We start from the raw sequence: 14509 nt of genomic DNA on the forward strand, positions 1-14509 counted from the left end.
TAGGAGTTATATCTTATTTTGATATGATGCCCATCAGAATCTTACTCAGCCATGATTTCTATTCTATAGCTTTGTTTTAATTCTTTGATAGTAATTTAGTCTTTCTTGCATATATTTAACTATTTTATTTGCTTTAACGAAATTATTTGCCGGTTCAGTTATCTTTTAACATGGAATTTAGCACATCATGGCCAAAAGTAAATTTTATACCTTAAAATTAACATGACTGCTTTTTCCATGTTTTAAATTTAAAGAAAGGAATTTAGAAAAGTGATAATAATAACCTTCATTACTGAAAATCACGTTCACATGTCATCCAAGAAAAGAAAATTTTTCACTGGATGGAGAGCATATTTTAAGATTATTCTATACAGACTCTGCAACTCTGTTAATAAAACATTTGAAGAATTCTGCAATAAAATACAATCTTTATCGTATAGTCAAATCAGGTTCTTCCACATTTTACTAATGAAGAGAAAATTTGTGCTTAGTTTATGAAATTTTGAGCAAATAAATGCTCTTATTTTGCACTAAATACTTTATTTGTATTGTGTGGATAACTCGTTACATTTATATCTCCATAACAAAAACGGTACTTGTCAGTTTTAACGACGACCAAAAAGGGCCAAGAAAAAATTTCATCAAACCATATAGCATGTGAATAGCACGATCAAATTTATTCATAAAAAATAATAATTCACTTAAGTATATTTGTATAATTTGGCGACATTTTTTCTTGGCGCTTTTTGGTTGCTTTTAAAACTGACAAATACCTATAAACTATATCATAAAAATTTAGAATTAAATTTATACATTTCTGAACCAGAAAACGTTTTGACTTTATCAAAATGCTTTGTCCTATAAATATGGATTACAACTGTTATATTTTTTTATATAGAAATCCATATTCTAGATAATAAATTGTTATTTTTCCGTTAATTCGATGGTAGTTTTCGCCAATCATTACGATGATACGAACTATCCACCTTCTCTCCTGAAATAATAGCCAAAATATGTGCCAAATACCAGTTTATATACCAAAATAGTTGAAAAGATGGATTAGTTCATTGAATTTGGCTCTATTTTTCGCTGCTGCAGAATTATTTGGGACATCCAAAGAATCGTTCGAATTATATTATTCAGTTACTCATAGGTCTGTTTAATCCCAAACAGTGAATGAGTCTTCATAAAATTCTTAATAACCGGTGGATATAAATCCTTCTTTGGGAAGCAGAAACAACCATTGTTATAGCATTGAGCCAAATGTATGGGAATAGCAAAATATATTGCCTTGCAGATTTCCACACACTGATTGTAATTGCACTGGGTTTCTCCAGGTTCTTGTTCCAGAATCTTAATACCTTTCTCTACTTTCGGAACTTTGTCTGCATCATAGTTAAATACACCGTCTTTCTCTGTTTCTCTTTTAATTCGGACAGAACTATCAGCTTGAAGGACAGATAAGTTTGTGGTCACGATATTTTTTGTGTTTATTTGATGGTTGTGAATCTTACTGCTTCCTGTTGCATGCTTCCGAGTATTTCTTTTGAAATTGCCATTTGGAAGCATTGGCGATTCGGTTAAATGGATATTTCCTACCTTTGTGCCTGTACCATAATGAATTATGTTGCCTTCTTTTACTAGCTTCTTACTGCCTCTTTTGAAGTTTCTGTTATGAGGTATTTGTGATGCAGAGATTTTCGAATCGGTACTCGTTTCTAAATGAGTTGTACTACTGGCAGCTACTTGCTTCTCCATATTTCTTTTATAATTTCTGTTTTGAAGCAGTGGTAATTCTGAAATTGTATGTCTTGGATACTTACTGGATTTATAATGAATCTTGTTGCCTTTACTCGCATTCTCATTCAAACTGTGAGTTTGAAACATTGGCAATGCGGAAAGCCCTCTGTTCTTGGCATCTTGTAGTTGTTTGTTAAATTCGTAATGAAACACTTTGTCGCTAGTGATCTCTGGTAATGTTTCGATCTCAGAAGCATTGCTTTGAAGTATATTTCTTGTAAGTTTTCTGAAGTCCCTTTTCAGAATGTTATGTGTGTTTTGAAAGAGAGAGCAGATGACATTTTCTCCAGATTGACAGCCACGACAAACTATTAAAATAAAACAAGTTTTTGAGGAATACAAGTTTGAGTTTAGTTCAATCTCTGCAGTTATGCTGCTCGTAATATTCTATTTCATTTTATTCCCGCCAGACGCATTTTTATATAAATAAAGATTTGCAATAAGATAATTACGTGTAATTTTATAAAATAGTTGGACATTAAAATCCCTGAACATAAATTTTTACATATCGATATCGAAATTAATGTCTAATAAGTAATTTAAGGAATAAAATAAAAAATTGTCTTAAAATAGCAATGGGCTAGACTTATAATTAATATACAATCGCCAAAACTGAATTATTTTGCGGCGACTTATTGCTAAATGTCATCATGACATTTTTTTTATTGAAACCCAATGGCCATTTGTTATCCTGTCTGATAGTCAGACTTTTGGTGAAATTTTGGATGATAAGCACGATTTTGGCGTCTTGGCGAGAAACTGTACTTTAATCGGAAGTCTTATTCAATAGTTAATGCATCTGGTATAGTGATAGGGTGTATGTATATGTTTCTGCCCGGATTTAGGAGCAACATTCACATTGGATACTGGCTAAGTTTGATCACATTTTACATGTTTCTACTAATTCTAATACCATTAGAACCATCCAAACCGCTTATTATCTTTACTGTCTGAGAAAATCACTAATCTTATTTAGAAATAAACATTTGTTTTCCGTCGACACAATGCACGCTTATCTTTTTAAATGGGTCTAACAAGTCTTTTAGCTATCATGGTTCATTTTTATTCGTATTCTCTACCAAATAACACATATTGAGTTTCCTGTGCGCCCAGTCACAAAAATAATTTCAACGAATAAAAACACTATAGCATCGCAGAAATAAGAAAATGAATCGAACTTTCCTTTTCCAGGTGTTTCTAACAAGCTTTTTGGAGTATGTGTATGGAAAGGATAGTGATGACCCTTATAAATTAATTATATCCTGAACATCGCAAACGGTTTTATGCAAAAGAATAAGTTTCTTCCATCGAACAAAAATATTCTAAATATATATACTAATTAATAGTTAGACACCTGTGATAACAGGAGATAAACACAATTTATTCATATTCAATAGTTGGTAGTCTCTCCACCTGAGACAGTTATGGCCTTAGCCATCTGGAGCATACTTTCCACAAACGTTTGGATGATGGGCAGTGGTATTTTCTTCTACTCGGTTTGGAGAAGACATGCAAGTTCTTTCACCGATTTTGGACGATTGCTGCATCCTTTAATTCGGCGACCCAACTCGTCCCAGAGGTTTTGTATAGGATTCAAGTCAGGACTTTGGACAGTTCAGTCAAGTCGGCTCACCCCATTGTCATCATATCTGTCCATGACAGATCTCGCAACATGACAAGAGGCGTTATCGTCCTGGAAATAATGTTCCAACCCTTAAAATTTCCACAGCATGAGAAGTACATTTTTTTCTAGAATAATAGAGTAGGATTGGCGTTGAGCTTACCATGAATTGGGATCGAGGGTCCCAATCCATAACAAGAGAAACATCCACAGACCATATTTCCACCTCTACCAAACTTTACTGTAGGCACAATGCATTCTGCCAAAAGGCGTTTTCCATGCGTACGCCAAATCCAAACTCTGCTTTTACTCCAAACTGAACCTTTATTACTGATACTAAACCTTGATTCATCACTCCAGAGAACTTGTTTTTGTTCATCAAGTTCCAATTTCGACGCGAGTTTTCGCCGCCTCAACCGAGCAACGTGGTTGGATTTTCTAATCAAAGGCTTATGGGCGGCAATACGACTATGGAAACCAGGCAAATGTGCTTCCTTGCGGATAGTATTTATAGAAACAACAGTCTCGGATTCTTGTTGGAACTCCTGGTGTATGTGGGTCATCGGTTTGGGGCAGTTTTTCAGAATTTCTTTGGACAATACTCGTCGGTCGCTTTCTCTTAATTTCGTGGGTCTGCCGGGGCGAAGCACATTCTGCCTATTACCACTCACCTTCCACTTCTTAATCACAAAAGCCTTTGTCAATTTTGAAATGTTTAACTCCCTAGATATGTCTCTTAAGAATAGGCCATTTTTATGATATTCTCGAAGTCAGACAGCTCTGAATTTCGTGGTAACTTGCATGTGTCTAATGTCAATGCTGTTTCCTACACGATATTTAAGTACTGAATGCACGACGTAGATCAGGACCGCAGGTATCCTCATTTGCATGGGTGTCCAAATACTTATTGGTGTGTGTGAAAAAAGTTTTCTTTTCGAAAGAAAAAAAAAATGTCATGCTTTCACAATTTCATTCTCCCCAGAATTTTATCGCACATATGGAAAACTACACATATTTTCGTTTCTACTTGAGATATTTATGGGCTATTTAAATTGATATTGGAATTAAATGCGCATTTAAATATTTCATTTCTGATTATTAATTAGAGTACTAAATATCGCATCAACAGCCAGTTTAATTCACCTTTATTTCTTCCCTTTGGTTGGGTGTAATCTACTTACGTTTTTGAAAAACCGCCGATTAGATTCTCTAGCATAAAATTCGTGATTATTTCGTCAACTGTTATGATGGCTGATATTTTCAAACCATCAAACTAAACCAACAATGCCAGATATCAATAAAATTATCAAAATAGAAAGAAAAGTCGCCAAACTGACCACGGGTTGCCACAATGTTCACAAATTTTACCAGTTTGGCTAGATTAAATTGTGTGGTACCGGCGTTAACTTTGTATTTTTCTTTGGCAATTGCTCATTAAATGTAATTCAGTTAATGATACCAGAAGGATATTTTGTGTTAGTCTGGTGAAAATTCAGTATTTAAGCATTATCTAGAATTCCCCAATTCTTAATGAAAAAGCATGACAAGGATTATTTTTTTGAGAAGTCATTACTTACCGTTTTGAATCAGTAGATAACAAAAGAAGAAGATATATTTCCTGAAAAGATTAACATAATCACAGTTAAGTTATTTTAAATGAACGAAAATTGTTACTTAATTAATATTGATCTAATACACTTAATAGAATGAAAATTTATGGTAAAAATTCCGGATCGTGGGCATCTATTTAATCAACATCTGACAAGTGACCTTATCGCTGAGAAACAAGATATTTGTCAATATACATAGCTGATCTGATTTGGCGTGTCTTGGCTGTATAGATGACTAGATTTCAATATTAAGGGTATTTTATTCTATAGTTGTGCATTATAGCGTCCCCTCACGGGTTAGTTAAAGGTGACCAAGAACGTCAAGCTCCATTATTCATAATTCAGATATTTTGGCAATGCCTCTGAGTTTCTTAGCGATTTAATCTGGAGCACCTGTGATATTTCAACACAGGTACAGATACTTTAATCTGGGGACGCTACATTTTTCACCATGTTTTACGATTTAATTATGAAAAACTGAGTGACGCTAAATAATAAAAATATATTTATGATTGTATTACAATATAAATTATCTTTCTATGCCATTAAAATGAAAAAAAAACTAGTTTAGCATTTGTTGAAGTTAGAAAAAATTTTTTACCTCTGCATGATCAAATGATACTGACACAAATTATTTTAAAATCAACCATTTTTCAATAAATATAGAGATATGTTGCCAAATTCCGCAAATGAAATGTGATCTAAATTTCAATCGCAAAAAATAATAATATTTTTGACGTTACGTTTTTTTTTTTTTTAAATTTTTTATTAGAAACTAATATAGTAAATGTTTTTGTTTTCAATTAGTCAAAGATATAGTTAAAAAATTTCTACTTTTAAACAGAAAAAAGTAAAAGAATAAAGCATAAAAACATACTGGAAACCAGTGCTATAAAAATATGGATGAATTCATTAGTTTTACGTCATTGTATTCCAATTGATCTAGAAAAAAATGTCGTTTGTAAGTGATTAATCCTTTGCGGTGGCAAGGAATTCACATGTGCGCGTGCTAAAAGACAAAGTAATTCGCAGCGAAGCCATCAAGGTATCCAATATCTTATAGAAATAGGGAAAAGATTTATATCTTTTAAATAAAATAATTTTCGACCTAAGACTGCTCTCCTGTAAACTGTGCTCCGGCAAACAATCTCCGTCGACGTTCATCTTTATTTTTGCGATAATTACCTGTTGATATTTGTATAGCATATTGTTGGCGATTCTGTGACAAAAGCATCTCAACGTGAATAAAGCAATTTTCCATTGCGAACATTTCAGAAAAGCTCATAAATTTCTAATTATTATCAGCTAGCTGATATAACCGGCATTAAAATTCTTTCATATACAATGTTGTTAATACAGAAACTTCTTTCGTATGAAATGTTAAGATATACAAATCCTGTTTAAGATGAATTTATTCAAATAGAAGATAATTTTTTTAAAACTATATTCGTAATGGTTTAGTTCAAAGTCTTAACGTTGTCCAGCAAAGGAGTATCTACTTACAAATTTCCTTTTTCCAAAATCATCTGAGTTAAATTTTCTGAAAAATGAAACAAATTGGGAAAAAAAAAAAAAAATGAAATTTGTACAGTTAAAAAGAAAAAAATTTTTAATTTCACGATGGCGTAGATTTTTTTACGGATTCATTTTCCTCCGAAGTTTCTATGGATACGTCTGTTTCATTGCTCGCAAATTCTTTATATTTATTGAAGCATTTTTTGTACCGATTCACTTAAGCTTGCCTTTTTTTAGATAGTGTTAAAGCAAAGCGTTGAAATAAATGAAAACGTGTCAAAAAGATGCATATAAAAATAAAATAGAAATTTAAAAAATATATTGGTAGAATAATTCAAGTTTACCAATAATTTTAATACATTTAAGTTTTAAAAAATCAATAACAATTGAAGGAAATACTGTGTAAAAAATAAAATCTATATCACTGAAATGGTATTAGCATATTTCTTGTGAGCTTATTTTTTTCGAAGTTTCTGCGGAATAACAGTAACATTTCTGTTAATTTCTATTTAATTTAATTAACTTCTTAATTGGACAGCTTTCTTCCACATGTCTTAACGAATAAGTTTGCAAAGAGCGGTAGAAATCGGCTGAATAATTAAGGAGAGATTTGGAGTATGCATGCTTACATACGTACATACATACACACACACACACTCATAATATGCATACATACACACACACACACACACTCATAATATGCATACATACACACACACACACACTCATAATATGCATACATACACACACACACACACTCATAATATGCATACATACACACACACACACACTCATAATATGCATACATACACACACACACACACACACTCATAATATGCATACATACACACACACACACACACACACACTCATAATATGCATACATACACACATACACACACTCATAATATGCATACATACACACACACACACTCATAATATGCATACATACACACACACACACACACTCATAATATGCATACATACACACACACACTCATAATATGCATACATACACACACACACACTCATAATATGCATACATACACACACACACACTCATAATATGCATACATACACACACACACACTCATAATATGCATACATACACACACACACACTCATAATATGCATACATACACACACACACACTCATAATATGCACACATACACACACACACACTCATAATATGCACACATACACACACACACACTCATAATATGCACACATACACACACACACACTCATAATATGCACACATACACACACACACACACACTCATAATATGCATACATACACACACACTCATAATATGCATACATACACACACACTCATAATATGCATACATACACACACACACACTCATAATATGCATACATACACACACACACACACTCATAATATGCATACATACACACACACACACACTCATAATATGCATACATACACACACACACACTCATAATATGCATACATACACACACACACACACTCATAATATGCATACATACACACACACACACACTCATAATATGCATACATACACACACACACACACTCATAATATGCATACATACACACACACACACACTCATAATATGCATACATACACACACACACACTCATAATATGCATACATACACACACACACACACACACTCATAATATGCATACATACACACACACACACACTCATAATATGCATACATACACACACACACACTCATAATATGCATACATACACACACACACACTCATAATATGCATACATACACACACACACACTCATAATATGCATACATACACACACACACACTCATAATATGCATACATACACACACACACACACACTCATAATATGCATACATACACACACACACTCATAATATGCATACATACACACACACACACTCATAATATGCATACATACACACACACACACACTCATAATATGCATACATACACACACACACACACTCATAATATGCATACATACACACACACACACTCATAATATGCATACATACACACACACACTCATAATATGCATACATACACACACACACACACACTCATAATATGCATACATACACACACACACACACTCATAATATGCATACATACACACACACACACACTCATAATATGCATACATACACACACACACACACACTCATAATATGCATACATACACACACACACACACTCATAATATGCATACATACACACACACACACACTCATAATATGCATACATACACACACACACACTCATAATATGCATACATACACACACACACACACTCATAATATGCATACATACACACACACACACACTCATAATATGCATACATACACACACACACACACTCATAATATGCATACATACACACACACACACTCATAATATGCATACATACACACACACACACACTCATAATATGCATACATACACACACACACACACTCATAATATGCATACATACACACACACACACACTCATAATATGCATACATACACACACACACACTCATAATATGCATACATACACACACACACACTCATAATATGCATACATACACACACACACACTCATAATATGCATACATACACACACACACACACACTCATAATATGCATACATACACACACACACACACTCATAATATGCATACATACACACACACACACACTCTTAATATGCATACATACACACACACACACTCATAATATGCATACATACACACACACACACACTCATAATATGCATACATACACACACACACACACATAATATGCATACATACACACACACTCATAATATGCATACATACACACACACACACTCATAATATGCATACATACACACACACACACACTCATAATATGCATACATACACACACACACACTCATAATATGCATACATACACACACACACTCATAATATGCATACATACACACACACACACACTCATAATATGCATACATACACACACACACACACTCATAATATGCATACATACACACACACACACACTCATAATATGCATACATACACATACACACACTCATAATATGCATACATACACACACACACACTCATAATATGCATACATACACACACACACTCATAATATGCATACATACACACACACACACTCATAATATGCATACATACACACACACACACACTCATAATATGCATACATACACACACACACTCATAATATGCATACATACACACACACTCATAATATGCATACATACACACACACACACACTCATAATATGCATACATACACACACACACACACACTCATAATATGCATACATACACACACACACACACACTCATAATATGCATACACACACACACACATGCATACACACACACACATGCATTAACACACACACACGCATGCATACACACACACGCATGCATACACACACACGCATGCATACACACACACGCATGCATACACACACGCATGCACACACGCACACGCATGCATACACGCACACGCATGCATGCACACGCACACACATGCATGCACACACACATGCATGCACACGCACACGCATGCATGCACACACACACATGCATGCACACGCACACACATGCATGTACGCACACACACATGCACGCACGCACACACATGCACGCACGCACACACATGCACGCACGCACACACATGCACGCACGCACACACATGCACGCACGCACACACCTGCACGCACGCACACACATGCACGCACGCACACACATGCACGCACGCACACATGCATACACACACACATGCATACACACACACACATGCATACACACACACACACAATGATTTTTTTTAAGCTTGTCCATCAACGTTTTCCCCAAATAAAAGAACACTACACTTCTGGTATTTTGGCACTGATCCGCCTCCTACTGATTTTAGAACTTTTCTTTATGAAGCATTGATTCAATTTCTTTCATTCTCTACTTTACTAGAATAAAAAGCTACATTTCAAAATTATCCAATTCTGATAAAAAGTTCTCATTGAATCAGCAATATATCATTTAATCCATTGCATTGAAAATTGCGTTAATAATTCTACGGCGTTTCACATTTCCCTGGATTCGAAAAGCACTTTACCGAAAAATGTCCGCTTGTCTGTCTGTGGCAAAGATAACTCAAAATGCTTTGAGCTAGACGGTTAAAATTTGGTATAGTCTTTACATCAAATTTGCAGATTTCTATCAAATTTTGAGTGAAATCTGTTAAAAGAGTGCCCGTCTGCTCGGCTATTCTAATATATTAACACGATAACTACAAAGCGAAGACAGTTAGATAAGATTTAATATCTATAGTGTAGGCACTTATCAAATTTTGAGACAAAACCAACAACGGATTGACTGTCTGTCGTTCTGTACTTTCAGAAATATGTAAGCGCGATAATTCAAAAATGCAATGACTTAAATACACTCATGTCCATAAGTTAAGCATAATTCAGAGTCATGCGGAAATCGAACTCTAAAATACATATAATACCAGTAAAATGACCACACATCTTCAAAAATCCTATGCAAATTGCAGGAAGCCACCAGATGACACCAATAGTACTTCACAGTGACGGGAGTGTAAGAGGGTGATGTATTAGGAATACAGGCAAAGAAGTGAAATTGTTCGCAAGCGCTTTATAAGCCTTTCAGTGCAATAACCGCATAGTTATGACACAAAGGAAGCATTTAGATGATTTTTTACGTGGTAGAATTATCGGCAATCTGGAATGTGGGCGTACCCAGCTGGAAATATCCGAAGAACTTGGAATCGCCCAGAGTGTCATCTCCAGGCTTTGGCAACGATTCCAAAATAATGATAATGTAAGTAGACGTTACAACACAGATTGCCCCCGAGTTATAACACCGAATGAAAACCGGTATTTGGCAGTTACTGCCAAAAGAAACAGACGGAGCACAGCATAAGACTTGCCTCTTCAGCTCTCTTCAGCCACTGGTGCGACAGTTTCAAGGCAGACCGTGTACAGACGCTTAGGGCAGATTGGTCTACATGCTCGTAGGCCTGTCAGATGTGTTCCACTTACTTCAACTCACTGTCGCATGCAGTTAGCCTGGAGAAAAGAGCATGAATTGTGGACATCACAAACAGTGAGCCTTGTGTGATGTTTTCCGACGAGTCCATATTTGGCTTACAGTCTGATTCTCGGCGGACTTTCATATGGAGAGCGCCAGGTACCCATTACCACCAAGAGAACATCATTGAACGACACCGTTATGGTGGTGCAGGATTGCTCGTTTGGGGAGGAATTATTCTGGGTTCCAGAACTGACCTGCATGTTCAAATTGGTACCATGACAGGCCAAATCTATCGGGATGTCATTCTGGAACAACATATACATTTGTTTATGGGCGCCAAGGGCACAGAATTCGTGTTTATGGATGACTCACCGTGGAAACATCGTAAACGAATGCCTTCGATCGGAGGATATCACCCGTATGGACTGGCCAGCATTCTCACCGGACTTGAATCCAGTAGAGCATGTGTGGGACATGCTTGGCCGACGAGTTGCAGCCCGTCAACCACCTCCTACATGTCTACCGGAACTCCGGAGAGCATTACTTGATGAGTGGTGTAATATTCCCCAAGATCAGATCGATAATTTGATACTAAGCATGCCTAGGAGCTGTACGGATTGCATTGCATCGTCTGGGAGACATATTATATATTAACCATCATACCAACCCTGTAATATTGATTTTTGTAAATAGTTTTTTTTTTTTTTTTTTTTTTTGTAATTTGCTCCAGGAAGCAAAAAATCGCAATTTTTATTAATGATTGATATCAAACATCGAGCATCTTTTTTTGCTTTTTACCTTTTGTTTAATAAATAGGCTTTACAAATAAGTCACATTTGTTTTGCTTCTGACTCTTTCTTTTCTAGAACTTTCATTCGGTCTGGAATTTTGTGATTACAAGTGTAGTTTCGTGCAAAATTTTTGTTTCAATCTATTGAGAAAAAGGAGTCTGAAACACAAATACGATTTTCGAATACAATTAACTGCATGCCAGGAATTTACCGCCAAAACACCCGCCAAGGATGACGCGATAAATTCATTCAAAATGCTAAATTCCCACCAAAAGTTAATATTTCGTAACTGTTGTACGTCAATGTCATGAAAGGTGTTCCCTGGCATGAGAAGTTTATTAGAGAGTATGCGAGAAAGTTTGGATGAGAATTCTCCCGCTGGTTCATAAATATTTTGAAGAAACAGCTTTATAGTAAAATTTTACTCCGAGTTCACCATTATTCAGTTGAGCCCATTTGTAAATGAGTTATTTGCCCTCAGTTTTAAATTCTTCATTTCTTTTATTGAACTTTAGATATAAGCAAATCAATTTATTTTGCAGAAAACTATTAAGCCTGAAATGAAGATTTGTGTCACTCATTCGCTAAATCAGAATTTTGTAAAATCAGCGAGAAAATAACAAAGCATACTAAAATCCAATTAAAAAAGTTTTAAAAAACATGTATTGAGCCAGAGATGACTGGGCGTATTGACATTAAGGTTGAAGTATCCTTGGAAACCCTACATACTCTGAACATGCAAGTTTAAACTTTAAAGGACTAACTTTATAATACTCTAAAATCAAATAAATTTTTGTGGCATGAGTTCTTATTTCAAACCCTACGTCAGAAAACCTCAATTTTAAGTTTGTTTTCTATGTCACGTTCTTTTTGAAATGTGTGTTAAGAAGCAGTTATTATTCAAAATACTGGAAAAATAAATCAAGATCGTTTGTATTCCAAAACCAAATTCAGAACTTAAACTAAATATAGTCACTTTTTGCTTAATGGGAACCTCACACAACAAGGAATTCGTATAATGAACAAAAAAAAAAAAAAGCGACTCGATTAACGAGCGATGTTTCGCAGAACAAGTGCCTAAGAGATAGCAAGACTAATTGGCCTGTATCAGTCTGTATTGAGTGCTCGTTTGAAGCTAATCCTTATATTTACATGGAAGAAATTTTGGTCAGATTGCAGTGTCGAAACTCCGAGAGGTGTTGAGTTATAATTGACGAGATTTTCTTTTCCAAGATTATGGTGCACAAGGTGAATAGCAATGGCATCAATGAATATAACATTATTAACATCGATGATTGTAACATTATTTGATCTTTTAAAGTAGGAATATCAGGCACATGTCCTAAATACACAACGCCTTTCAAGTACCCCCACAACCAGAAATCGCCAAGATTCAGATCAGTGTTATCAGTGAATGGGTTTTATCTTATATAGGTAAAATTTCAGAATCTTCTGTACCATCGAGAATGGGACATATGTTTGTCATAATATTTAACTTGCACTGCTGATACCCTGCTTATTAGCTATCGCCTGATCCATAACGGCAAGTTCACAGGAGCACCCGCTTCGAGAACCTCTCTTCGTGATAAGTGGAGAAGGAATGAAGCTAGAGCTGGTAGAGTGAATAGGCCAGGGGTGCAGGTGATGAATGACTTAAATTCCCGCAACCCTTCCTTTTATCCTCGATATCGTGTGACAAAGTAACCGTATAAGCAAATTACGTAATAAAGTTTTCGATCGCAGCGTCAGAATTTCCCCTATTAGCGTTTTTTTGGTACCATTTTTTTTTTTTCCTTGACAAAATTTGGTTACATTTCATACAGTACATAACATGCTACAGGTGTGGGCTAGTGCTAGTTTCAATTATCTAACCTACAAATTTGCCTGCCTAATTTAAAATATGCTAGAGCTAAGAAAACAAGGTTTAAGTTAAAGAAAATTTAATTACAACATATTTACAAGACTTTGTACAATTGCGAGATTAGTGAAAGCACGCTTAAAGATTCAGTCAGCATCGTTCCGGTCGCGGCAGCGTTTTTTTGTTTTTCTTTTTTCTCTTCTTGCTTCGCGAGCTTAAGCGTGTAGAGAGCGAGCGCA

This window comes from Argiope bruennichi, chromosome 4 (assembly GCF_947563725.1).
Source record: "Argiope bruennichi chromosome 4, qqArgBrue1.1, whole genome shotgun sequence".
In the NCBI taxonomy this organism is placed as follows: Eukaryota; Metazoa; Arthropoda; class Arachnida; order Araneae; family Araneidae; genus Argiope; species Argiope bruennichi.